Source organism: Rhinolophus sinicus, chromosome 17, assembly GCF_057876585.1.
Source record: "Rhinolophus sinicus isolate RSI-liver-muscle chromosome 17, RSI-T2T, whole genome shotgun sequence".
NCBI classification, from domain to species: domain Eukaryota; kingdom Metazoa; phylum Chordata; class Mammalia; order Chiroptera; family Rhinolophidae; genus Rhinolophus; species Rhinolophus sinicus.
Window position 1 is genome coordinate 182,117,733 of NC_142517.1, and position 26,916 is coordinate 182,144,648.

A 26,916-nucleotide genomic window follows, 5' to 3' on the forward strand; every position below is an offset into this window, starting at 1 on the left:
GTAGAAGACGGTGGTACTTAAGTGTCTTCACAAACAGACAAAGGTTTCTGTGGCTTTCTTTTTTCCATTCAGTCTGTAATCTTTTATGATGATCATTTCATTTCAATTTACCACATTCTGATTTGCATTTCCTCTGTGGAGCTGGTGCTTCCCCCATATTGATGTTACTTTCCTTTTCTCTAGACTGATCTTGATTTGATTGAAATACTGTGGAGTCGAAATGGTAGCCTAAAAATGTAAAACCTTTTGTTCCAGAATATGATATAATCAGCTTCAGTAATTGTAATGCAGGGACTCAGCTCCTGCTCCCCGCACAAGAACGCAGGGTATGGTGAGGCCAAAAAGGAACAACAACGGAGCCATTGATAGGGTACTCATACCACTATATTCTCGATGGTGGCTGGTCGAGACACAAAAGCAAACATCGCCAGTACCCCAATGAGGGGTCTTCCTGCACCCCAGTCTCTCTGGTGGCCAGGTGAGGCACAAGAAGTAGGATCCACACAATCCACAATGTAATCTGCTTGCGCACTTGCTAGCCGCAATCCGCCATCTGCTTCTCTGCCAACCAACCAACCTATCGGTGTAGCCATGGCAGTTATATTAGTGGCTAATAGCTAACTGGTTACAGCAGATGGCCAATAACCGAGCCAGCATCTTTCCAAGTGAGACAGAGAACCTGGAAACTGCTCTCTGGGACTCTGTCCCCACAGTAATCTACCATGGAAATACTAATAGAATGAGAAACACCTCCCTACAGGCCTGTAAGCAGAGGAAAATATTCAGCCAACACAGATCACCATTTCTGTGCCTTTGGCAAGAATATGACTTGGGTGACAGGGTTTTGGAAATAGAGCCTTAGGTTGGATAAAAATACCTTTATCCAAATACTGTACTCTCTCAAGAGCCACCTAACACCCCCCCCACCCCCTTGCACATACATACATCACCTTTCTAGCTTCACTTCAGGCAGGATCCATTCTACTCGATATTCATTTAACTCCACAGGTTTTTCTGAGCCAAGAGTCTCCTTACTGTGTGCCTGATCAGGATTAGAGTCTTGCTATATGTGCGATGTACCCATGCATGCACACGCATGTAAGGGGGCAAATTAAAGCAAATCTCTAAGTAATCCAGACAAGTTGCAATTAATTCACATAATTCAGTTAACGTGTTTTTAAAATACGTGCTATGTTCCTAAACCAATGTTGCAGGAATACAGAACCCAATGTCTCTACCCAAGAGCTTTTAATAAACCAGGTACAGGCTACAACCTTACAAACACAAAAGTGACTACAACACAACTTATATTACAATCTAGTGTAGCGGAAGGTCAGAGAAAGGGGAACTATCGCATGAAAGGTCAAACCAGCTGAAGAAAGTCACAGGCTCTCTTTGACCGGATGTGTTCATAGAAAGTGCTAGGCTTCTATTCACCTTTTGTGTGAAAGAGAATTGGCTGGAGTCTTAGTTTGGAGCATGAATAGTTATGGAACATAACTTCTATATTTTACTTAGATCACTGGGAAATTTTCAGTTAATACCTGAAAACGAACGTGGGGTGTGCCAGAATAGCTGGGACAAGTATCCCAAACTTAACTGCAACCCCAGAAGGAAGCTGGTGGGCTATCTCCACGTTCATCATGAGTGTGAACAGAGATGATCGCTGGTGGTAAAAACCAATCAGTTTTCTAAAAGGAAACCTCTGGTAGTCAAATTTATTTTTCTTTGTCATGTGCTATGACTAAAATGATCCTCATACCACTGCATAGTTTAAATTATTTCCTGGAGAGCACTTGGGCTTTGGAACTCAGCAATCTCTATTTTAAACTTGGGGGCGGGGCAGCAAAAGGAATTGGCACTACACAGTGAAGCATTTCATCACCCAAGCTCTCTTACCCACCCCCCAAAATCTCTTTATACTATAGGTACAAAAAATTCCATTACTTTAGCCTGAGATTGAGTTTCATCACTCCATAGATTCAGTTAACACACTCCAAATGAAAGAATCCAAACAGACATCTGATAAGCTCTCTACCATGTATCGAGTTCATACCAGTTGATTAGAAGAATATATTCTGAAATGATTGACAGTTCCTTGACAATACAAACTTATTACCTGTCAAGCTGCAAGGTATGCTTTTGATATACAGAAGTGAAATAATATTGAAATTAAACTCTAAGTTAAAACAGGAGTTATACTATTCCAAATAGATCCCAGATGACTATGAAAAACATATTTGTCTGAGTAATAACAATTAGATAAGTGATACATGGCTATTACATAGACGACAAAGTTCAAAGCAGTACACTATGTAAGCACTCCTACCCTATTAAAATAAAAACCACACTGAACTCAGTAACTCAAATGGAATAAAAATTTGAAATTATAAGTTTGGAGAGTAATATGTAGCAAAAGTTTGGTAATTAGTATTAAGGATATGACTTATTTCCTGTAAGTCAGTGGGTTACCTGAGTTTTAGACCCATACATTAGAGGAAATGTGTTATAATTGCTTCACTTTGGGTTAAATGATTGATATTTTTAACATACGAAACCTGTTATTTTGTAGCTGAGGTTTACCCTGCTTTCCTATAGCTTCACAAACTTTCCATTTTAAATTACAGAACTTCCATGCTAATTATAAACTTTTATCTTTAAAAGTGGTGCTGCCTTTTAATCATTTGCTGTAGTTGGGTTTTTTCCTAAAACCTTATAGAAGATGGCACTGTTCTTAATTTTGACCAAGAAAGATTTTACTCGTCTAGCAGAAGCTTCAGGCCTTATTAATAATACTAGGAAGGCTTGGTCAAAGGCAGAATTTAATGCAAAGCAAAATGTCTAAAAACAAGCGTTTATACTTACAACATACAAATGTTTATCTACGTGAGCCAAGAAACAAAAGTTCTTATTTTTTCCTTACCTGTGGAATATATGGAGTGTCATTTTTCTTTTCATCGAAATTAGTCACAGCGGGGTTGGCTCAGGTAATGAGTGAAGATGTGGTCAGCTCATGGGCAAGCCAGTTAGCATGTTCTCCTGTCTGTGGTCACCAGCTGTGCTCTAAACTTGAAAATCTGTGCCCCTGGAGGTGGAGGGTAGAGTGATAAGTACAAATCCATGGGGGGGGGGGGGGGGGAGATGGGGGGAGGGGCGGGAGGCTCCAAACTGCTAAATACATATGGCACAGGGATGGTTGTGCAGTAATCTTAACTCTGAGTGACAAAGAACAACAGCCCTGGGGTGGGCCATAGGAGCCTACATTGACCCTGGTCATTAGAATTCCGGTAGGAGTATTTTTTTTTTCTAATTGTGGTTGACATTCACTATTATTTTATATTAGATTCAGTTACACAGGGCAGTGGTTAGGTGTAATGCTAGAGCTCAGCTCCCCGCAGGACAACGCAGGATAGGTTGAGGCCGAAAAGGAACAACAACCGAGCCATGGATAGGGCGTTCATACCACTATATTCCCGAGGGTGGCCAGTCGAGACACAGGAAGCAAACATCTGCCAACACTCTAACGAGGGGTCTTCCTGCAGCACAGTCTTGATGGTGGCTGTGGATACACAGGAAGTACGATCTGCAGGATCCGTAACATCGGTGCTTGCTAACGTAACCTACGGCAGTTACAAGCATACAGAATAGTGGCTGGCAGCTAACTGGTTACAGCTGATGGCCAGCCAGTTACATAGTGCTCGCACGTGCGGCTTACACAGCCGAGCCAGCACCTTTCCACGTGAGGCCAAGAGCCTAGAAACTGCTCTCTGGGACTCCGTCCCAACATTAGGCATTTATATAATCTATGAAGTGATCCCCCTATGAGTTCAGTACCCATCCGACACCCTATATACAACTTGACTATAATTATTGACTATATCCCCCATCCTATATTTTACATCCCCACGATTATTTGGGGACCACCAGTTTGTACTTCCTGATTCCTTCACCTTCTCAACCATCCCATCTCCCAATCCGCCTCCCATCTAGCAACCATCAGTTTGTTCTCTGTATTGGTGAATCTATTTCTGTTTTGCTTGCTCATTTATTCTGTTCTTTAGATTCCACGTGTGAGATCACGTGGTATTTGTCTTTGCCAGTCTGACTTATTTCACTTAGCATAATATCCTCTAGGTGCACCATGTTGTTGCAAATGGTAAGATTTCATTCTTTTTTATGGCAGTGTAATACTCCATTGTATAAATGTACAATTTCCTTATCCAATTGTTTATTGATGGACATTTCAATTGTTTCCATATCTTGGCTATTATGAATAGTGCTGCAGTAAACAGAGGGGTGCATATATTTTTTCAAATGAGTGTTTTGGATTTCTTTGGATAAATACCCAGGAGTGGAATTGCTGGATCATAAGGTAGTTCTGCTTTTTAATTTTTTGAAAAATCTCCACACTGTTTTCCATAGTGACTGCACCAATTTGCAATCCCATCAAGAGTGCACGAGGGTTCCCTTTTTTCCATATCCTTGACAACACTTGTTGTTTGTTGATTTGTTGATATAGGCATTCTGACATGTGTGAAGTGATGTATCATTGTGGTTTTTATTTGCATTTATCTGATGATAGGGAAGGCTCTTATACTGAGAGAAATCTTATTCATTGATCCCGGTCTTGGCCAGAACATAAGTCATTCTGCCCTTTTAAGCAGAACATGAGTCATTTAGGCTTAGAAGTGGAAAGTAAGAGAAGAAAAGGAAAAGGGAGAGAATTTTTCATTATTTGGTCCAAAAAGGTCATTTTTCTAATCTTGATAATGGAAAGAATTAGCCCATAAGCTAACAAATACTCAACAGACGGTTGGGTTTCTTTGAACTTTCCTACAAGGTATGAGCAGGATAGGACATGGGTCTACCTAAAGGCTCTCTATGCAACTTTGCCTGTAAATTTTAAATCTGGGTTTGCATTCTGACTCTGTCACTCACCAGCTTTATGACCTTGAGCAAAAGAGTTAACCTCTCTTAGCTTAATTATTCATACCTCCTATGAGCCTAAATGATACAGTATGTTGCAAAACAAGCACCCTTTAAGGGCTACCTATACTATCCCAGACACATTTATTGGAAACGCAAAATGCAATGGCAGCCTACACAATAAGACAGGCATGAAGTGCCCTCCCCGCCTCCCCAATTCCTGTATTGCTAGGATTAGGCCTTGATCAATGATCCCTGGCTGGTTATTTCTGTTTTGAATAATAAGGGGCCACTTTGGTGCCAGCAGACCCTAAGCACACCACCATCCACAGGGTACCCAAGCTGGATATCTGGGAGTCAGTCACCACCATGCCTCCTGCCCAGCCATGCTGGAAGTCTCTCAGTATCACTCTTTGTTCTTTCTCTGTGTGTTCCTTAAGCCTAGAACACCCTCTCTATTTTCCACCTTCTATTCTTCTGGCTAATGTTTCCCCAAAGATCAGGTCCCCACAAAGATGTTAATTTCCTTCAAAAAGACTTGCCTTATGCCAAATTCTGGGTTCAGTATCCTCTTACCGCTTTCATAGCACCCCTATACTTCCAATATCATAACACCCATTGCCCTGCATATAATTGGTTGTTTCCTTGTTTAGATGACCCTTCTGGTATTATAAGTTCTGTAAAAGCAAGGATCTTGTCTTTATGTTTGTTATATCCCCTACACAGAGCACAGTACCTGGTATGTAGCAGTGACCGGTAATTATTTGTTGAATGAGATATTAAACTGCAGTACCTTTCCCTTTTTGAAACAAGAAATGTCACAATTAGAACTCCCTTCTTATTTAAATGAGACCCATGTAGTGCTCTGACGTCATCACTCTGTGTGAACCTCTAAGAGAGCGGTGCTGCCTTGAAATTATTGGTTCCTGGCTCAGGGATGCTCAAGAAGATGGGGGAAGAAGAAGGGAAAGGATGTGAGGTGAGAATCACAAGATCTGAGTTCTATGCATCTGTAGCACTCTGAAAACATCATTTCATGCATTCAGGACTCAGTTTTTCATTTATAAAAGAAGGGTTGGACACGATGACCTTCCCTAGCTCTAAAATTCTGTAGAATATCAGAAAAGCACATGCCAGGCTTGGAAGCAACATCAGTTCAGTTTTGCTATGGGTTGGTACTGAATTCCTTCATTCAGGGCCAAGATGATAAAACGCGTGCCCCAGGTCTTCCCAAGCCCACATCCTCCAGTGTTTCTGTGGCCCCTTTTCCTGCCTTCTCTATAAGCATTATGTAAAGAATTTTGCATAAAGAAACTACTCAGTGAATCTTCTCCCTTGAATAAAGTGGGGTCATTTTTATTTAGTCAGCCTTAAAGCAATTTTTCTAATGGTTTTGAGTCTAAATATTTCGACCCACGGAAGTTAAAAAGTTGGTGATACAAGGAATAAAGAATTAGGCAGAATACTCATTCCTTACTAAGAATACATAATGATGGATGTAAAATAAATCGAGTTATTCTTCCCGCATGATCTTTCTCATTTAGGTATTTCCATGGGTCCTGACACCCAAGACAGGAATCCCAGTGTCATCCCACATGGCTTCCTTTTATTGATCTATCACGTTCAATAAGTCACTAATCATTCTCACTTGATCAACAGAAATAGCTGCCTAATATGTCTCCTGGACTGTAACCTCCCCCCTCTCCAGGACAATTTTCACGTTTCCTGGAGGAGAATCTGGCGATACAGAGCAAAGTCGTTGCAACTGTTCCTACTCTTCATCCAGCAATTAAACTTTTGGGACTATATCTTAAGGGCCTAAGCAGATAAGGGCACTAAGAGGTATATACACAGTGATGTTTCATGGAGCATTATTGATGATAGCAAAACACATGGAAATATTGTCCGAACATACGTCCAATAATTTTTTTCTCAATTGGAATACTTCTATATGATGGAATGCTATACAGTCATTAAAAATTGTTTTGTAGAAGAAAATTGAAAGGAAAAAATGTTCAAAATACATTCACTGTGAAGTGAAAAAGCAGGTTATTAAGCAAGTATAGTATGAAGCCATTAAAAATATGTATATACACACATACACATAGATAGATGCATACATCATACACATATATAGAAAAGTGATCACAATAATCTTCATATAGAATATATAGTATTATATAGAGAAAAGTGATTGGAAAATCCACACCAAAATGTTAAGAACGGTTCTCTCTGACTTGGTGGAGTACAAGTATTTTTGGGTTTCAATTATATGCATTCAATGTGTTTTATAATAGAAAATATATTATTAAAGTAGAACCACACAAATTGGAGTATGTCAGCTCTTCAGAGGACCCCCATTACCTCAAAATCTGAAGTCCTACCATGACCCCTGAGAGCCTTCCCAAGCTATCCCGGCCTAACCTCTCATCCTCAGTTCCTCATGTTCCCGTCCATTCACTTAGTCTCCAGCACTATGAGACCTGCTTCCTCTTTCACCGCTGTGATTTTGCACATTCTGGGCCCTCTCCCTGGAATTCTCGCTGCCTTTCTGTGACTGGTAAACTCCAACTGACCCTTCAGAGACCACCTAGGAGAGGTTCTCATTGGAGAAGCATTCCCTGCCTCCCTGCCCTAGTCCTCTGAGGTGGCCACTCTTTCCTTTGGGCTACCTTCAGATTATCTCCATGCTCACACGCACCCTTCCGCTACAGTTATAAGTTAGCTTTTCTGTCTTCCCTACAACGCTGTGAACTCTGCAAAAGCAGGGACCAGGTCTTGGCTTCCCTAACTCAAGCACTGAAGCAGGAACTGAAACAAAGACACAAATTGAAAGGAGGCATTTCTGCTTCCTATGCATTTCTGTTGGCTATGCTTCAAACGCACAGCCCACTTTGTCTACTTTGAACTACTCCAGGTTCTGAACTTATGGACCCAATGCAATCTGTAGGCCCAAACTGCACAAGCTTAAGCACCTTTCAAAAGAGCTAATTTCTATCAGATAAGCTTTTTCTTATAAAAAAAATAGTAAAATGATCTACATATACAAATACAGCTCTGAAGTCAAGAAACAAAAAAATAAAGAACAGTTTCATTGCTAAGAGTAAAACGGTTTTGAGGTCTTAATAAATGAAGAAATGTGTGATATTTGTTATGGTGAATTGATTTGGTTAAATGTTTTAGTAAAATAAATATGGTCAATTTTATCAACACTAACTAATTACAGTTGATGTAATAGCCACACTTATTAGGACTACATTTTCTATGTAAATACTTTCCTCCTAAATAATTAAAAATTACTTTAGTAGTGCCAATATTACAAATGGTAAAATAAGTCTAAGAATATCATAAAATTGGGAATAAAAGTTGTTTTGAATTTTGTCCCTTTACCACAATTTCTCAAATTTGGGATTTAAACATCATTAGCATTTACAAAACTGTGTTGTACTTTTCATTTGTCACATCATCATAATATGGAAGACTTTGCAAATCATATTTAGGGGGGCTCATCATTTTAGCAAATATTTAGCTCTGTGTTCTCAACTCTCTCTTCCTCTATACCAGATATGTACATGACTATGAGATTGGTATTTAATGGATAATTGTCTTTTGACTTTAAAAGAGCAAATTATTAACGATCAACAGCAGAGCAAGAGACACAAAAGGTTTTACTAATGACATATTGGGCTGACTTTCAAAAATATCTCTACCTGTAAATCTGTATTCTTGAAATAGCTTCTATTATTAAAATACAACAACACTTGTAAGGTAGAAAACTAGTGAAGGCAGAAGAAGAAAATGTGTGGCACCAGGAATGGCAAAAGATATTATCTAGATTTTTTTTTTTTTTTTTATGTAACATAGATCAGACTTGCTTCATTCTTCTAAGGCCTCAATGATACTCTACCAGGCATTAATTTTAAAGCCTCAAGCCACCTTGAGTCACTCAATAGAAACAAAATCTAAGCAGGGGGCAGAGAAGACTAGCAATTTAAAAAAAAAAAAAAAAAAAAAAGAAAGAAAAAGAAAAAGAAAAAGGAAAAGAAATGCAACTGGAAAAAATAAGATGTGTTTTGTTCCACTAGAAATATGACTCCTCACTTTCCCAATCTAACCAGGGCTTGTTCTTGTAATATGAATAATATAGCTGTAACTCATCAGAACTGTCTACATTTTAATTTGAAAAATAGTTCCTATGTTAATCTTTAATAGCCTATCTTCTGGACCAACAGAAAGAGTTACAAAAGAAGCCATTTACAGTGCCGTAATTAAGGCCTATGAGAAGCATATTCAGTAATGTGGTGCTGTTCTCCTTTTCATCCAATGGCCTCAACGGTATATAGATCCACCATTTGATCAGTGCATCTGGCCCCAGGGGCTTCATGGTCTGCAAGCCACAACCTACTAATAAGCACCCTCCAGCTTGTTTGTTAAACAGATCAGTCCTGGCAAGCACCCAAAACTCCAGTCCTTGAAACTTGGAGCTCTTTAACTTGCATGGCCTATTGTGTGGCAAGCAAGAGAATAAACTATGTACCTCATAAATGCAGAGCAATTATGGATCAGTTAGTAATACAGCTGTGGCTCAAAAGATTGCTTACCTAAACCAAATCGAGGCCTAATTTATTTTTGTATTGTCTTTGTTAAAAACCAAACAAACAGTGCTACAGAGCTTGTATACACAGTAAAGAAAATGACTGCTTTTTCTTTATAAACAAGATGGCAACTATTGGCTAAAAGACATCATCCTCAGTAGCTGAGGGTATTCATTCAAAACCAAGCCATTGCTTGTTGTTAGATTCATGAGGTTGTTTAAGGAAACAATAAGTAGAATGCTTTCTTTGCTAGAAGTTCGATGTGTTGGAGCTGGGGGACTGTACAATACTGTTTTTTGTTATGGACTCCAGATAAAATACCATCAACTTTAAGCCTAACGATATAACAATGAAGTAGCTTTCATTTACAAAGCAATGGTGAAGTAGCTTTAGTTGGTGTGCATTAATCCACCAGTGATTATTATGTATACATGTAGACCTCTTTGGGCAACCACTGTTATAATCAAATTAATACTTGCCCAAAACAAAACAAACAAAAAACACATTAGGTTTGTAATGCTGTTAGCAGTAACCTACCTGGAAATGGCTTACTGTAGCAACAGCATATACTTTTTACGCCAGAGCTAATGTTGTTCCTTCTGTTTGAGCACCTACACTGTGATACGTGCTTTCAACAACAAAACTTAAACCCTTGAGAAAGTATTGTGAGAAGAAGTGGTGATCTTCATTTTAGGAAATCTATAATTTTGAAAATGTCTACACAGATAGAAATAGATAATAATAACAATAAGACTGGTTTGAAGGCGATAGCACCAGATCTGGTTTCATTATTTATTAACCATGTGACTTTAAGCGAGGATTATAACATCTCACTGAACCTCAGTCTACTCATCAGTCTCCCCCAGTAAACTGGGGTAACTTACTCTGCCTATTTCAGAGGGATGCTAAGCAGAAGAAGTTAACAGAGGGTAAGTACTAGTAATATGCAGACACCCACAAATGTAAACTCTTCTTGCTGTTGCTAAATAGAAACAAACTTAGAGAACTAGTAAGCTACCTTCTTGCTCTGGCTGCCCCAGGCCTCTGTGGGGAGAAAAGCATTCTGGGTCTTTCTCTTCCCTCAACTGCAGGGAAGAGAAAAGAGGGCAAAGGCCATAGAGTGATATCAAGTCACAGAGTGACAAAGTCCACCCCACCTGCAAAAATGCCGCAAAGGAGTCCTGGTAGATTACAGCAGAATTAGGCAAGAGACTTAAAAGTGTGTGCAGGATTCAAGGTGGCATCTTGGAAAGGCAACTTCTTCCAGCAAAAAGGGTGTGTGTGTGTGGGGAGGGGGGGGTGGAAAGGGTATGTCAGGTGGTAAATAGAGAAGTGCCTCTAGAAAATTGCACAGTGAAGGAGGAAAAAGCAAGAGTGAAAATGTTAGGATCCTTAAAGACAAAAGAATATTAAAAAAAAAAATCAAAGCATGCACAACCCTTCCTCCCATCAATGTCATCAACACACACACAGATGCATTCACACACACAGAGCCAACGAGTTAAAATATATATATACATATATAATATATAAAATATATATTATGTATAATATATATTACATATATTATATATGGATATTTTATATATATTACATATATGTAGATATCTACACACACACACACACACACACACACACACACACATCACATATATATCCATACTTGGCTACACTGACAGCAGAGGGAGCACTTGAACTAGGAATTTTGCAAACCACCCCAAATTGCCGTCCTTATCCACAAAAATGCAGACATGCAAATAATTTTTATTTGAGCAAAAAATACCCCAAAATAAAATTTAAACAATTCTGCTATTGAAATTACTACTTCCCCCAACCCTACTTCTTCTCCCTGCCTGGCAAGTCAGAGAACTGAGGTTTCATGGAGCCGGGATTGTTCTACGAGGACACCCTGCTCAGATAAATGTTTTCCTGTGAGGTCATGGCCACAGAAACAACAACGAATGAAAGCACAAAGGCCAGTTGGAAGATCATGAAAGGGAGATGGTGATGGATTGCTCTAGGAAAGGTGGTGAAAGTAGTAGGATTCAAGATATACTTTTAAAGTAACACCAAAATTGTTGGTGGCCTGGATAAGAAGTGAGGAAGGGAAAATATAAAGAATATATCCTAGGGCTTTGGTCTGAACAAAACTGGGACAAAGTAAGTATTATGGACTGAGATAGCCCTGGGGGAAGTGAATGAGAATCCACAATTTGTTCATGTTAAGTTTCAAGTGGCTTCTAAATATACATTTATGATTTCATGTTTTTGATGCTATTATAAATTGTATTATTACTTTAATTTCAATTTCTGATTGTTTAGTTCTATTTTGGCTTTGTACATTGACCTTATAATCTGCTACCTTTCTAAACTCAATTATTAGTTACTAGTACGTTTTTTTATAGGTGCCTTAGGATTTTCTACATAGATATAATTATGTCATATGTGAGTAAAAGCAGTTTTATTTTGTCCAGTCTACTATGTATGCTTTTTATTTCTTTTTCTTACCTTATTGCTCTGGTTAGGACCTCCAATACAGTGTTCAATTGGAGTACTGTGAGTGTACATATTTGCCTGTCCCCTACCTTAAAGAGATAGCATTTAGTGTGATGTTGTAGATTCTGTGTAGAATCTACAAGCTGATCAAGTTTCCTTCTGTGTCAGTTTGGGTCCTCAAAAAAGCAGACGCCAAGATGGGATTAAATGCGCAAAAGATATACTAGGGGAAATGTCTGTGTAGGATAAAGGTGGAGGAAGTGAAGTATTCAGGAGAGACTTCATATCTACTGACATCTGTGAAAAAAAAAGCAGGAAGTCTTGGTGGCTGACCATGTGGTATGAAACAAACCTTCATACTTGAGGGGTCTGGGCTTTTGGTGATAATACCCTTCTCAGTCTAGGATTGCTGTATAGGTCCATTCATAGTTACAGCAGGAAACTATGATCACTTGGGTTCCACATATTTTCTTCCCTGTCCCCATTATATAAAAGCAGCCCTACTATTCCCCTGCTGATCAGAGTTAATTATCCCAAAAGAGTGATTCCTCTTCTTGCTTGTTATTCCTTAGACACAAGAAGTTATGTGTGCCCTGGGGGAAACTGTAATTCATAGTTCATTGTGACATTTTCTGTGTCACTGGTTGGCTCTGTGTGCGTGAATGCACCCTTGTAAGAGTGCACCCTCTTTGGGTATCAGAATCTGTAGAACCCAAAGATACAGGGATGGGAGACAAAAAATCCCATTGGGTAAGTGGGGTTGGATGTTTAGAGGTGGGGATAGTTATACTTTCCTTGGAAGTAGAAGTTCATGCTGGTGAGACCATGCGTAACCTCCATCTCTGTCACCACTCTGTTAATATTTAAATCCTGCCAGTTCAGGGGGAGGCCAATATTGAAAACTGATCAATATCAACTGGCCAATGCATTTTATCTACTGACTGAAACTTTGTGTTAATTTATAACACAAAAATCAGATTTTATGTCCACTCCCACATGTTCATCCATGACCTCTTTTCTTCCAATCCTTTCCCTTCCAGGTCCCTGAGCAGATGGCCAGGTTTTGATTACTGTCCAAGGATATGGATATATTCTTACCTTGGGTCATATCTCTCTCCACAAAATGGACGACCAGGTGCACCATTCACAGCTCTGTCCATTAAGGTTTCCTCTTTTTTATTGAGCTTCAAGTTCATCCTGAATGTATCTACAATGCAACTTCCATCCATTTTTCATTTGTCCCCACATGCTAAGCTGATCCATCTGTAAAAAAAGCTCAGGATTTCCCCTTTTTCAGTTGATTATATGGGACCCATCCAGATACTAATAGTTACAAGTTGAGAAAGGGGAGCTCTGTGCTGGTTTACATAGGAATCTACATTATGTTCATGCCCAGCTTATTCATGCTCTCTGGTAATATTTGGGCTTTATCCAGATGTAACATTTCCATCTTATTATAGACTACTGCTGGGCATGTCAGATTTTATCACTTGGTGGGTTAAATACAACCCAGATTACAATGGATATACAGTTATCTGATGCCATGGTCAAGTGTTTCTAGCATGTTACTAGACCGTAGTAGAGACAAAACGCTTGATGATGGAGCATCAAGTTGGAATTGTCCCCCTTCACCTCAATTTTCTGAAATAATTTTTATGGTGTTGGTAATTCTTTCTTGAGTGTTTGGTAAAATTCACCAGTGAAGCCAACTGGGCCTGGCAATTTCATTGTTGCAAAGCTTTAAATTATGAATTTAATTTCTTTCATAAATATAAAATTATTTATATTTTATACTTACTCTTGTTTCTTTCTTCTTTTTTTTTTAAATTTGTGTCTTTCAAGGATTTTTTTCCACTTCACCTAAGTCCTTGAATTTACTGGCAAAAAGATAAGCATAATAGTCCCTTATCATCTTCCTAATGTCTGTCAGGTCTATAGTGATGCTTCTTCTTTCACTCCTGACATTAATAATTTTAATAATTTGAGTCTATTCTCTTTATTCATATATATGTACATTTTTCTCATTTTTGTAAAGTTTTCTTTCCACTTCAACATATCTTGTATAGAAAATCTACTAACAACAAATCATGTCTTATTTGTCTGAAAGTCTTTATTTCTCTTTCATTAAAAAAAATATTTCCAAAGTAAGTATAGAATTTTAGGTTGACAGTTTCAGCACTTTCTAGGTAACTTCTTCTCATTGTTTTTTTATCTTATACAGCTTGTGAAAATAAGTCTGTAGTAATTTTTATTCTTGTTCTTTTATATACAATGCATCTCTTTTTCCTCAAAGCTTTAAATTTTCTCTTTATCTTTTGTTTTTAAAAGTTTGATTATCATGTGTATTGATGTGTTTTTGTTTCTGTTTGTCCTCTTTGGGATTTGTTGGGTACCCTGGAACAGTTAACCAAGTTTACTATTTGGAAGTGTAAAGAGGCTATATGAAAAAGTTAGATGACCTAAACATTTTGCCAACAATTCATGGCTCTTGCATCATGACAATGCACCAGCTCAAACAGCACTGTCTGTGAGGGAGTTTTTAGCCAGTAAACAAATAACTGTATTGGAACACCCTCCCTATTCACTTGATCTGGCCCCCAGTGACTTCTTTCTTTACCTGAAGATAAAGGAAATATTGAAAGGAAGAAATTTTGATCACATTCAGGACATCAAGGATAATACTATGACAGCTCTGATGGCCATTCCAGAAAAAGAGTTCCAAAATTGCTTTGAAGGGTGGACTAGGCACTGGCGTCGGTGTACAGCTTCCCAAGGGGAGTACTTTGAGGTGACCGTAGTGATATTTAGCAATGAGGCATATAACACTTTTTCTAGGATGAGTTTGAGAACTTAATTGTCAGACCTCATGGATTAAATAAAATACACTGATCTTTAAAAATCTGGGAAGTTTTCCCAGGAAAAGAGTTGCTTATGACTTTGGAAGTCATATCAAAATAACCTCCACATGTTAACAGTACATGTCACATTAAGACATAGATATTAATGAGAGATTTTAAAAGAAAACAGCCACAGTAGGTTTAAATAGGGTGCAGTCTTCTGATGACAGCTTTGAATACAGAGTGCCAAAATGCAGCCAGACCGAGTGAGGTAGGGGTTCATTACTAAAAATACAAGGAATACAGAGAGTATGGTCAGATGGCAACCTGAATTCACACTCAGGGTTTTTAATATCAGAAACAAGAAAGTCATTTCCAACATTTTGCTAAAGGATGAGGCTCTGCTATGTGTTAAGAATACAGGCCCATATGTGTAATGACAGAAGGTGAATACCATGTGGGGGTTGTGAGGGGGCAGAGAGGAGATTGAAAAATGAAATGAATTCTCTGCATAATTTGGCTTTCTTCCCCCACCCCCACTTTATTAGAAAAACATTTTATTAATGGTAACTTGAAAATCAGGAGTAGAATTTTTAAAAATAGTTTTCCCCTGAGGAGTCTTTGGAGCTTCGTATAGACTTTGCTATTGGGTTGTTGGGGCTCTACATCCCATCACGGGTCTTTGGTTACTGGAACATGCCATTTTGCAACACTGAAAGCGAGGTTTACCTCACTGAGAAAAATGCTCATGCAGTAGGAGAAAAGTGGTCTGCGTCAGTCAGAATCCTAGTAGGAAAACGTTAGCAAAAATCGTATTAGGATAATCTCAGGAGGGTTTTTAAAGGGACTGCTGGGGAAAAACACTGTGGGAAAACCACAGGGACAGAGCAATCCCCTGGGACTAGGACCAGTGGAGCTGTTCCCACCTCTGTCTGGAAGGGACCAGAGAAGGGATGGGTTTCCAGACCTTTGAATTAGAGAGTCACGATGAGAAGTTCACCTTGAGAGGAGCAATGACAATTGGTCTATCATCAGGCAGCCCAAGATCAGTCTATAGGACGTGAACTAAAGGAATAAATACCTTACACATACCTGCTTCCCAGCTTCTGATGGCTTGCCTGTGCTCCCCGTTACACAACCTGAAGCCAGAGAGCAAGGGGCCCTGACGATGTAGCCCAGACAGAAGGATCCAAAAAGATTCCGGGCAGAATTAACAGATTGTATTCAAGGTAGAGGTACTCTGAATACACATTTTGGTTTCCCACTACCCCCTGCAAAAAATAAAAAAATAAAAAAATAAATCACTGATCAAAAATGAAAGTCAATATCCAGCCGAAGTTAAAAAATCATCATCATTGAATGAACCTTAGAGATGCAAGAATAAATCTGAAATTTTATTTAAAACTGTTTAAAGTTTCGAAAATTTTATTAGTCAAATTTTAACAGGGTAAGCTAAACATTTTTTTAGAACTGTCAGCTATTAACTTGTTCCTGCTGTCACCACACCATTTGGGATATTAAATCGACATTTACTTCAACTAGCACTTTAAATAATATTACTAACCTTTTAAATGCAAAAAAAATATATAGCTCAGAAGAATTTTTAAGTAGCACGTTTTCTAGAAGAACGCTCTACCTAGAAAGTAGTTATTCTTTATCTTCAAGAACTTAAAAATTGTTAGCAAACAATAGCAATCATTTCAGTAACTTAAAATAAAAAAGTATAGTAATTGAGGACAAAAATAAAGTCTCTATATTACATTCCTAGGGCTGTCATAACAAAGTATCACACACCAGGTGGCTTAAAACAACACAAATTTATTGTGTCACAGTTCTGGGGACTAGAGGTCTAAAATCAAGGTTTTTGCAGGGCTGTGTTCTCTCTGAGTCTCTGGGGAAGCTCCTTCCTTGCCTCTTCCTAGTTTCTGATGGTGGCTGTCGGTCCTTGGCATTCCTTCGTTTGCAGCTGCATCACTCCAATCTCTGTCTCTGTTGTCGCATGGCCTTCTCTCCTCACATGTCTCTGTGTTTTACATTGTCTTCTTATAAGGACACCAATCAATTGGACTAAGGGTCCACCCTACTGCAGTATGACATCATCTTAACTAATGACATCTGCGACACTGATTTCCAAAGAAGGTCACAATCTGAGGTACTGGGGGTTAGGATTTCAAAATATCTTCTTGGGAGACACAATTCAACTCATAACCACGTCCATAGACTCAAGAGAACAGGGAATTGCTTTTTAAAGCATTCTTTAATGTTTTGCAGTATAATGAGAACAAATGTGTTTCAAGTTCCTCATTTTTCTCTAACTTTTTTTATTTTCATCATATTTTTTTCTTTATTATGTCTGAATCTTGAAGTTAAATTATCATGGGTGCTATTCTACTTGCTTTAGAGATTGTCCTTCATGCAAGAATTTAAGTTTATTGTACTTTCACCTCTGGTCAAGATGGAATACCAGGGGCCATATTTATCCTTCTGCTTGAAACACCTAAGACACCAGACAAAAAATAGGAAACGTTTTTCAAGATATTGAACATGAAGTAACAAAGCACAATGATCCTTGAGAGATGGGAAACCAACAAGGTAAGCTTTACAATTGGTCCAGCTTAGAGCCTGGAGAGTTTCTAAAACATAGACCAGCAATCTGCCTCAGTGGAGGAGACAGGGATGGGAGTTATCCAGCTCACATACTCTCTGCTAAGTCCTACTAACGCTCAATCTCTTTTGCTTTTTATTTAAATATTAGAAAGTTCTTAATAATTGCTTTAACCTACAAAACTGATATTACTACTATCATTGTTAATCGTTACTGTGCCATGTTAGTCTTATAATAATAGCACATTTATGCTTCGATTGATAGAATTTCAAATATAAAGACTTTTTTTCTTACTAAAAGTTATACTTAAAATGCTTACCAGTATTTGAAAATAAAGACCTAGAAATTAGCAATAATCTGAATGACATGCCTCGTTTGCAATACCATTATTGGACGGATTAAAGAAATTTACTCAAGCACATGCATAAGCTCAGGGATGCTAGAAATGACAAGTCTCACCTATTTTGACTTCCAGTTGCTGAAACCAAAACATAATAGCAGAGCTGGGCCAAATACCAAGACTAAACCAAAGTACAGTATATCCTAACATCAGATTGGCTTTGGACAGCAGAATAACTGGATTCTAGAAGTCAATGGAGCCATGCTTTCAAAAGTCTGATGGAAAACTATTTTCAATTTAGAATTCTATAAAATCAGGTGTAGCAATTGAGGACAAAAATAAAGACATGTTCATTTATGCAATGATTCAGATGGTTAACCTCTCATGCCCACTTTTTGAAATCATATGCTCAAGTAATGCAAAAAGGGAATCCAAAAAAGGTAAAGCCATTGACAGTTAAGAAACAGTGAAACAACTCAAGGGTTCAATTGAAAAATAATCCCAAGATTTCAGCTGTGTATCTGGTCCCCAAAAAAACAATATGCCCCCAATTAACCATCAATCATACTTGATTCCATTACTATCAGACATAAAAAAATATTAAAGACAATTATAGGAATAAAATAAAATGTAAATGTTGCAAATTTTGGCAGGGCAAAAGTAATGATATAACCAGGAGAAGCTGGGGGAAGAAAGCAAAGGAGACAAGAGAGATGAAGACAAGTGTAGGAGGTCAGTTTCTTCAGGAAATTATAACAAATTCAATGTGGTAGATCAAGAAAAAGGTTTAAGTATTTTATTTACAGTGGTAAGGTAAATAACAGAAGAACCCAAAAGTTAAGTTTTAACTAACAGTATTTGAAAGGCAGGGAGAAGAGAGGTCTAAGAAAAAGTTCTCATCTTTCAGAGCTGGAAAAAAATAGCTATGGCTACAGTTGATAAAGAAAGAAATAAAAATACACACATTTCTTTTTAAATTATGGAGGTAACAACTGAAAAAACGAGAAAAGAGAATCCAAAAAAGTTACTTCTTTAAGGATTGAACTGGGGGTGGGCGACACAAAGGGACATATTTGTTTTTCATTTTACATATTTCAATGCTGTCTGAATTTTCATGTTCATGAGTATGTTTTACTTTTATCATAGTTTTCAAAGGAAGAATTTTAAAAAGTCTTCATAAGAAAATATGTGTATAACATATAAGACTATATGTGCTACCAAGTTTATTAACACAAAGCACAAATATTTATTTTTCATGCTTTTCTTTATTATTTTATAGTAATATTATATTTATAATCAGAAGAAAAAACGAATTTGAAAATGTTCTCTTTTCTCTGATGACAGCATGTGATTTATAGCACCTAGTCCCCAAACTGTGGAGAGCTCTTCACATCCCTCTCCTTCCTCTTAGCCCATAATTTTGAGATATATCAGATTTTGGCAACAAAATAGGCCTTTGACATCTAAGCTCATCTGCAGTGACAGAAAAGCTCTCCCAGTCCTGAATGGCTCATGGTACCAAATCTTGTCCAGATTCAGTAATTTTATCAGGAAAAAACCTAAAAACATATATATGTGTGTGTGTGTGTGTGTGTGTGTGTGTGTGTGTGTGTGTGTATATACACACACATATATGTATATATTTCAAATATTTTGGGTCCAACATCCCCTCAAAACTCCTGAATTGTTTCAACCTAAAATTTTTCTAATGTAATATATTTTTTAAAATGCTAAATAAGCTTAAGTGGGCATGTGATTGTTACAAATAAATGTGTTCTCCTTCACAGACCTCACATTTCCTAGATAAAAATGGAAACAACATCCACTACTAAACTTGTACGTGTACCATGTAGATCATGGAAAAGATTTTAAAAGTCACCTTGACTATCATTTTTAGTGACCCTTATTCTAACCTCAGCTTTCCAAATATGTGATGCTTAATGGAGAGCAATTGTACATATGCACAAGCAAACATCATGAAGTCGTTTGACCGTCATGGTAGGCAGCCTTTCTGTGGTGGCATTGAAAGGACAGGAAAGAGCCCACAATCAGTTCCCAAATCTCACTGTTGGAGCCGTATTCCTGTGACCTGAGCAATAAAACAGCAAGTCCAACAGGCCTATCAACTATCCATACCTAAGTGACCTAAGTGTAAGTTGAATTCTCCTTTTTCCAAATGGACAATTCAAAGTTGACAGTGGGAAGAAACTCCCCGGGAAAGACAGCTGGGCTGAGGATCACTGGGCGGCCTGAGTGGCCCAGGAACATGGGAGGGCTGCGGAGGACATGACCATATAACCGTCAGAGCACAGGAAGGGCCACAGATGCGGGACGGGCAGGCTCTGCTTGTACAGGGACGGCAGAAACTAAGACGCCTGGTCCCACGGAAGTCGTCACACCAGCCCTGGATGCCTGCCCTCCACCTTTTTTGAACCTAAGTGAGAAATGTATTTCTACCCTGTTTGAGTCATTGTTATGTAGTGTTGTATCACGTCTGTGGCCAAACCTAATCATATGTGATACACAATAATTAACCTCCTTCAATCATCTCAGGAACTCTAGGAGGTATGGACATAGCATCATCACCTTTACTTTACAGAAGAGGAAACTGAGGCACAGAGAGGTTATTCGTCCAAGGTAACATAGCTGGTAAGAGGATTAACAACCATGCAAGGGTAATGGAAACGGAGCAAAGGGCTGGCGACATGGCTCTCAGAGTAAACGCGCAGGAAGCGCCCCCAAACCGGCAGATTCATCCTTGCCCAAAACGTGCCAGCTGTACTTCACATTCTGTCCATAGGAATACGTGTCTTGAATTATCTGAAATCTTTAAAAACTTCTATCACTTGTAAAATGGGATCCTGAACTGTACAGCCTCTACACACACACACACACACACACACACACACACACACGCACGCACGCACACACACATACACACACACTCACCAGATTTTAGAGCAGAGGTGCAGCAGCCTTAGGACATTTTGGATAATCGACAGTTTCCTTTTAATTCTAGATTGAACAGAAAATGCTCTCTGTTTTCACTCTCTTTTCAAAAATTTAGCAATTTTCCTACTTTACTAAGTATAATGAAGACAGGGCAACTTTTATTTGACAAATGATGATCTAGAAATTGCTCCAGGCCATTACACCAGATTGAAACAGTCAATTTGGGAATTCAAAGGCCTGTGTTCTAGGACCATCTCAGCCACCAATGAGCTCCCAATTTTAGACGTTGCAACTGACATCCAGCTCCCTGTCTCCTCGTTATTAAGAAAGATGGTGATCACTTCATAACTTACATAAATGTCTAACCACTAGTCTGTACAGCTCAAACTAATACAATATTGAATGTCAACTATAACTGAAAAATAAAAAAGAATGCTTGAACTAGATCATATTGTAACAAACATTTAAATTGAAGGGTAACATACAGAGAAGTACAAAAATCATAAATGCCCAACTCAAGAAATTATCACCAAGTGAATCCCCTCACTCGTATCAGCTCCCCAGGTCAAGGATTAGACTCGAAGCCTCCTTGTCTCCTATCACTAAATCATGTTTTCTATGGCCTTTTCTAGTTCTAATTCTCCACGATTCTGAAGATGATTATATCATGTATACATGAAGAAAATGTGTAAAGTGTGTCGTGGAAGGTTTTGTGTTTTTGTTTTTTTCTTTGTAACTCCCTCTGAAGAAGTTGTTTAATTGACTCCATTACCCTGCCCCCAGCCCTCCTAAAACAATCAAGTACAGTAAAAACACCTCAGATTGATGGAGGCTCCTGGTCATTTAGTAGCTGCTTACATAAGACTTCACTATAATTCTATTTACCATGAGGCCTGAGAAGATTGGTGGGATTAGAGTTACAGCCCTAATAATTGGCCTTTACAGATTTAACCTGAAATAACAGGCTGAAAGGACAAATAAAATGAGCAGTTTCCTGGATAATTCTGATAGATGTAAGCATGGAATCCTGTTGGAAAAAAAAGTAACAAGTTGGTAGTATGGTTCTAAAAAGGCAGAGAAGGGAACTGGCTAGGGTTTCTCTGACCCTAATTAAGGGCTTGGCATGGTTCTGACTCCCGTGGTTTGCCGCCTCTGAGTGGTTCTGCTCCTTCTCTTACAGTGTTAGGTGTCAGAGTGACAGATGTCTTTCTTCGTGGGCAATCGCCTTCATGTGGAACTTTGCCAGCAGTCCAGAAATAAGCAAGGAGAGAGGGAGAGGAAAAAAACCTCTCAAGAGCCAAAGAGTGACAGAGAATATGAACTTAGCTGTGTTCCTAATACATTTTCATTAATTCATTCATCTACTTGTTTAAGTGCCTCCTTTTGGGCAGCAGTTGTCTAGAGGCTGTGGAACACACAAAGATTTAGAAGCTATAGAAGACAAGGTTATCTCAGTCATTAAAGAAATGACAGTCTGTATCACTGATATTTCAGTGATTAGATAGGATAACTTAAATAATTATTTTAAAGGACACATGTCTGACACATGAATACATATTGCTAGGATTAAGCCTGCATTCAGAGTCCATTCATGACTGAGGTCTGATGTGCTAATGCCCATGGAATTGTAGCATAAATAAAGATGAAAGAATTAAATGGCAGACTTCAACGACCAACCTTCCTGAGAGAATTTATTTCCAGAGAATGATAGCTACAAGGTGAAAAAAAGACATTAGGAACTATAGAATTAAATAGATGACTGGGACCCTCATATTTCACCCTTTCATGAACATAAAAATAGTGTCCCCTAGGAATTTTTAGTTTGCTGAACCAATTACAATGGCACAAACTAAAGGCTTAACAATAATTATGAGCTAAAAAGTTCTTCATCAGAAAAGATCCCTGAAAAGTCATCTATTCCAGCTCCTTGCTATTTAAAAGACCACTGTTCTGTCTTCCTAGAGCAGAGAAACAAATTTGCTCTGAAAAGTCTCCAAGAGGGAGAATCCATAATTATCCTGGAGCTAACCATTCTCCTGCTAAATCAACTTAACATGTTTACAGTCCTCTCCTTCTACTTCTGTCTACTTCTGAAAACAGTAGTAATCTTCATATAAGAAAAATATTATTGAGTTCACTGTCAGCCTCATTTTAGCCTTTCTTCCTAGCCCTTATTTTCTACTTCTCTAATTTTCATAAAGCTCCTGGAAACTCTCCTTTATGTCCTCCACATTTCACCCTCACTGTGTAATCCAAGTATGAACTGTCCAGGAAATTTCTTTAGGCAGCCTCAAGTGCTTATCATACCTAATTTCTTAAACAAAAAGTTAAAAAGTCAAAGGAATTTGGGAACTCCTTGGTTTGGTCAATTCCACACATATTTATGATGTCCTCACATGTGCAAGGCACGGTGCTACATTCTAGGAAAGAGAGACACAGATTTTTGGAATAACCAAAACAGAAACAACCCTGATATGCAACAGTTATAAGACCTCTGTTACATCTATTCCTGGAATGCTAGGAGGCAGTTACAAAGCGAAGCAAATCTATGGGTATTGACAAGCTCATGTCTCCAAGGCAGATTGCTGAATGAAAAGGACAAGTTGCAGAACAAAAGAAATAATAGCGAACACTTATATAGGTCTTGGCTCACGCACACAAAATAAAGATATTTCAACAGTCATATATGTAAATACATAAAAAAGAAGAACGTCTCAAAAAAGGCACCCCAGACAACCAAACACATGACCATGGTTACCTAAGAAACTGAGATTAGGAGAACTAAGCAAGGGAAAATTAACTTTCTCTATGTTCCTTGATCTTTTATTATGGCAAAGGGAATTTGTTGCTCAGTAATTAATAACTTATTTTACTTAAAAGATGACTAAGGCATAGCTCCTCACTTCAAATTGTCCATAATTGAGTTGAGGTGGGGATGAGCAGAGGGCAGTTTTTCCATCTAATCCCCAAAGCTGTGCTGGGCGGAACAGTCTCTGTGTCAGGGTGAAGTATGGGTTGTTATGGGGAAGGACAGAGCACAGACCCCAACAAAGGCTTCTCAGGGAAGATGGTGTTTGACATAAGCTTGGGAAGATAGGGAGGATGCAAATGTCAGGATGCTGGAGCTGGGGGCATCTTAAGCAAAGAGGATAGCATGAGAAGAGGCTAAAAGGCAGGAAAGAGTGAGACAGGCAGTGCTTCATTTGACAGAGAGTAGAGAGCCTTAGAAGGTTTGTGAGCAAGGGGTTGATCTAATTGGTGATGCAGCTGAGGAACGTCCATTCGGCCACAGGGGAAAGGGTACCTTAGACTGGATGGATGCTGGTAATGGTTTGAGAAGACCTGCTCAGAGGGTAGCAACAGGAAGAAAGAGAAGAAGAGATGCTTGAGAAGTAAAAGTTACGAGATCTAGCTAAAGGAAATGGCAGAATCTAAGATGAGGCCAAGGCGTGAAGCCCAAAAGAGCATCACTGAAAATTTAAATGTGAAATACTTAGACATACTCATAAATGGAGCTACTGTATCTAGGAGAGTAGAGAGAGATCACAGTTCAAAACCACAATGTGACATGGAGATAGGAACCATTATTGTCAGGTGCAGAAAGAACATCCGGAGGACGATAACAGCAGGTAACTGTTTCTCCCTGCTCTGTCTGCCTAAGTACAGCTACTCAGTGTGGTCCGTCGGCCAGCCCAGGTCTGTGAGCTGTTTGTCATGAGCTAGGAAGTGATAGTAAGAGAAAGCATTAAAAAACTTTTATACCAACTTAGTTACCAGTAATTTTATGTTTATTGAGTCTAATAATTCTCAAAATTGCACTTATATTTTTGTATGTCTTTTTTATTGCATTTTTCCTAGCAATTCATTTTTATTGTATTTTATAAAAATTTCAAACCATAATAGGTTGAAGGGGGAAAAAAAACTGTCTTTCATCAAAAATAGTTTGAGAAGTGCCATGATAGAAATGCTTTACCCTTAAAGATTTTTAAAGTACTGTTTTATTTATTTCCTGTTATCCTGAAAAATATCTTTGAATAAGTAGTGCAAGCCTGGTTTCCCCAATTTTATAGAAGGGAAAACCCAAAACTAGAGGGGTTTTATAAATTATCCCCAAATCACACAAAAATGCAGGGGTTGGTGGAGGGAGAATCAGGTCTGGAAAGCTGGGTGTCTGACTTTGAGCCAGAGAATTTCGAGTCGCTCATACTGGTGTGTGCTAAAATTGCTTTTTAGGAGACAGATTAGCCATTTTGTTTTATAAAACATGCAACATGTACTGCAGGGTTCTCAGAAGCAAATTTAAAGTACTATTAGAAAGAGGCAAAGAGCTTCCAGCTTTTTATTTCTTTAACTGTAGGATTTCAAATGAATCTCAAATGATCTCAGCTAGGCTGGCATCAGGCAATGTTTTTAATCAATTACTAATGACTATATAGTACACGGGATATTTGGAGATTATCAGTCTTCCCCAAATATCCAATTTTCAGAAAATATTCTTTTAGAGCTGATACTTATTTTAAAAGTTATGTTATCTTTAAATCAAATTATTTTTCTTATTTTTACTCTGGACCCAACAAACAAACTTGTATGACACACTCTCATCAAAAGCCGTGAACATTTTAGTACTTCAAACAGCACTAGAGTTATTGGTTTCTAAGAATATAGAATTATAAAGTTCAAATTTTGTGTATTCTAAGAAACTGTGACAGAAGGAAGTTTGCTGGAGGATTCACCAAGCTCCTAGACAAGGAAAGAACTCCAGCAAATATTCTGATGAGTTGAGTGTAAATGAACCAGGGACACATAGATTAAATTCCTTTTCAAACATACATAGTTTTTAAAAATTATGGGGAAAGTGCTTGGCAAAATGTGCTAAAGGGATTTGCCAAACCCCAAATATTTGATAGACAGTTTGAAAAATGAGACCAATATAAAAAAATCTGCTTCCTCATTCATTCTCTCCAGGTACTAACCACAGAGATGTCAGACTTCCATCAAGGCTACAGGAGACTAGAATGGTCTTACGCTCCTTTAATAGTCAAACAAATACAACCACCAACTTTTCAAAAACTGATTATTTTTCAGGGAAGTCAGTCCTAAATATGACACTATTCTAGTGATGAACAACACAGAAAGAAGACGCACTTTTTAAAGGGCAATGGACTCTAGGGCTGAAAAACATAATCCTAATTTTGACTATTCAATTGATCAGATGTTGCCCAAGGTATAGAGGAAAACTACACGCCACATCATTTATGCTGTGCTTTTGTGCACGTGTGCCAACATAAGTGAAAGAGACTAAATGCCAGCTTTATACGACCCATTGTACATGAAAGTATTTTACGGAGTGAACAGTTAGTTTGATTTATCCAATAATGAATATTACTCTGCCTTTTTTACGTGTGTATACAAATGAAAGTTTACAGCTTGGATTATTATGGGGTCCTATTCCATGCTTCCTTGGTTTTTCCCTAGACATATCTTTAGTGATGGGCAGGAAGAATTTGCATCTGCCTCTCAGGTAAAAGTTTTTTTTATGGATATGGGCAAAGAGAACAAAATTTATAAGTGAAACAGTTCTTGTTTGTCTTTTCATGTTTGCTAGTGAAAGTGTACCTATCCAGATACCATGTTTATGTATTCTCTCACTAAATTGTAGCTTTTTGAAGGCAGCATTCTTGTCTGCCACGTTCACTGCTCTATTGTAATTTGTAGCATAGCTCCAGACAGAAAGAAGGCACTCAATAAATATCTATTGAATATTTATGAATGAATAAAGAAGACCCAGAATACCTGACATCTAGTTTTCTCTCACACAGAAACTCACCTATCACAGTAGGCAAATCTATCATTTGATTATATATACTACCTTCTAATAACCCTTTCTTTTCACATCTCTGAATTCATTCAGAATACTCCAAGATTTCCTGCCCAGCAAATTCATTAGCTATTGGGAAGTTAGTGGGACAGAGGACATTTTCATTGTTCCTCTAGCTTCAGGGCTAACTGCCTTTTAAAAAGTGCTTTCTGATAAGCAAAGTGCCTCAAGCCTTCAGGCATTGATCTGTAAATATTTAACAGTGATAAAGAGATACAGAGATACCTGCAGGTAAGTGAAATCATCCTACAGATCTTTATAACAACGCAAGGAGACTACCCATGTGA

General features: G+C 38.2%; 1 long non-coding RNA gene across 1 annotated transcript in view; it reads right to left on the reverse strand.

The window, feature by feature from the left end:
- The window catches only part of LOC141568043 (uncharacterized), a 30,875-nt gene extending 16,892 nt beyond the window's left edge, over positions 1-13,983 (reverse strand). The window contains exons 1-3 of the long non-coding RNA XR_012491065.2: positions 13,116-13,983; positions 3,464-3,559; positions 2,924-3,085 (exon numbers count right to left, since the gene is read on the reverse strand). This is a non-coding gene — a long non-coding RNA (uncharacterized LOC141568043). The remainder of the gene's footprint in view (positions 1-2,923; positions 3,086-3,463; positions 3,560-13,115) is intronic.
- Between the last annotated feature and the right edge of the window lie 12,933 nt (positions 13,984-26,916).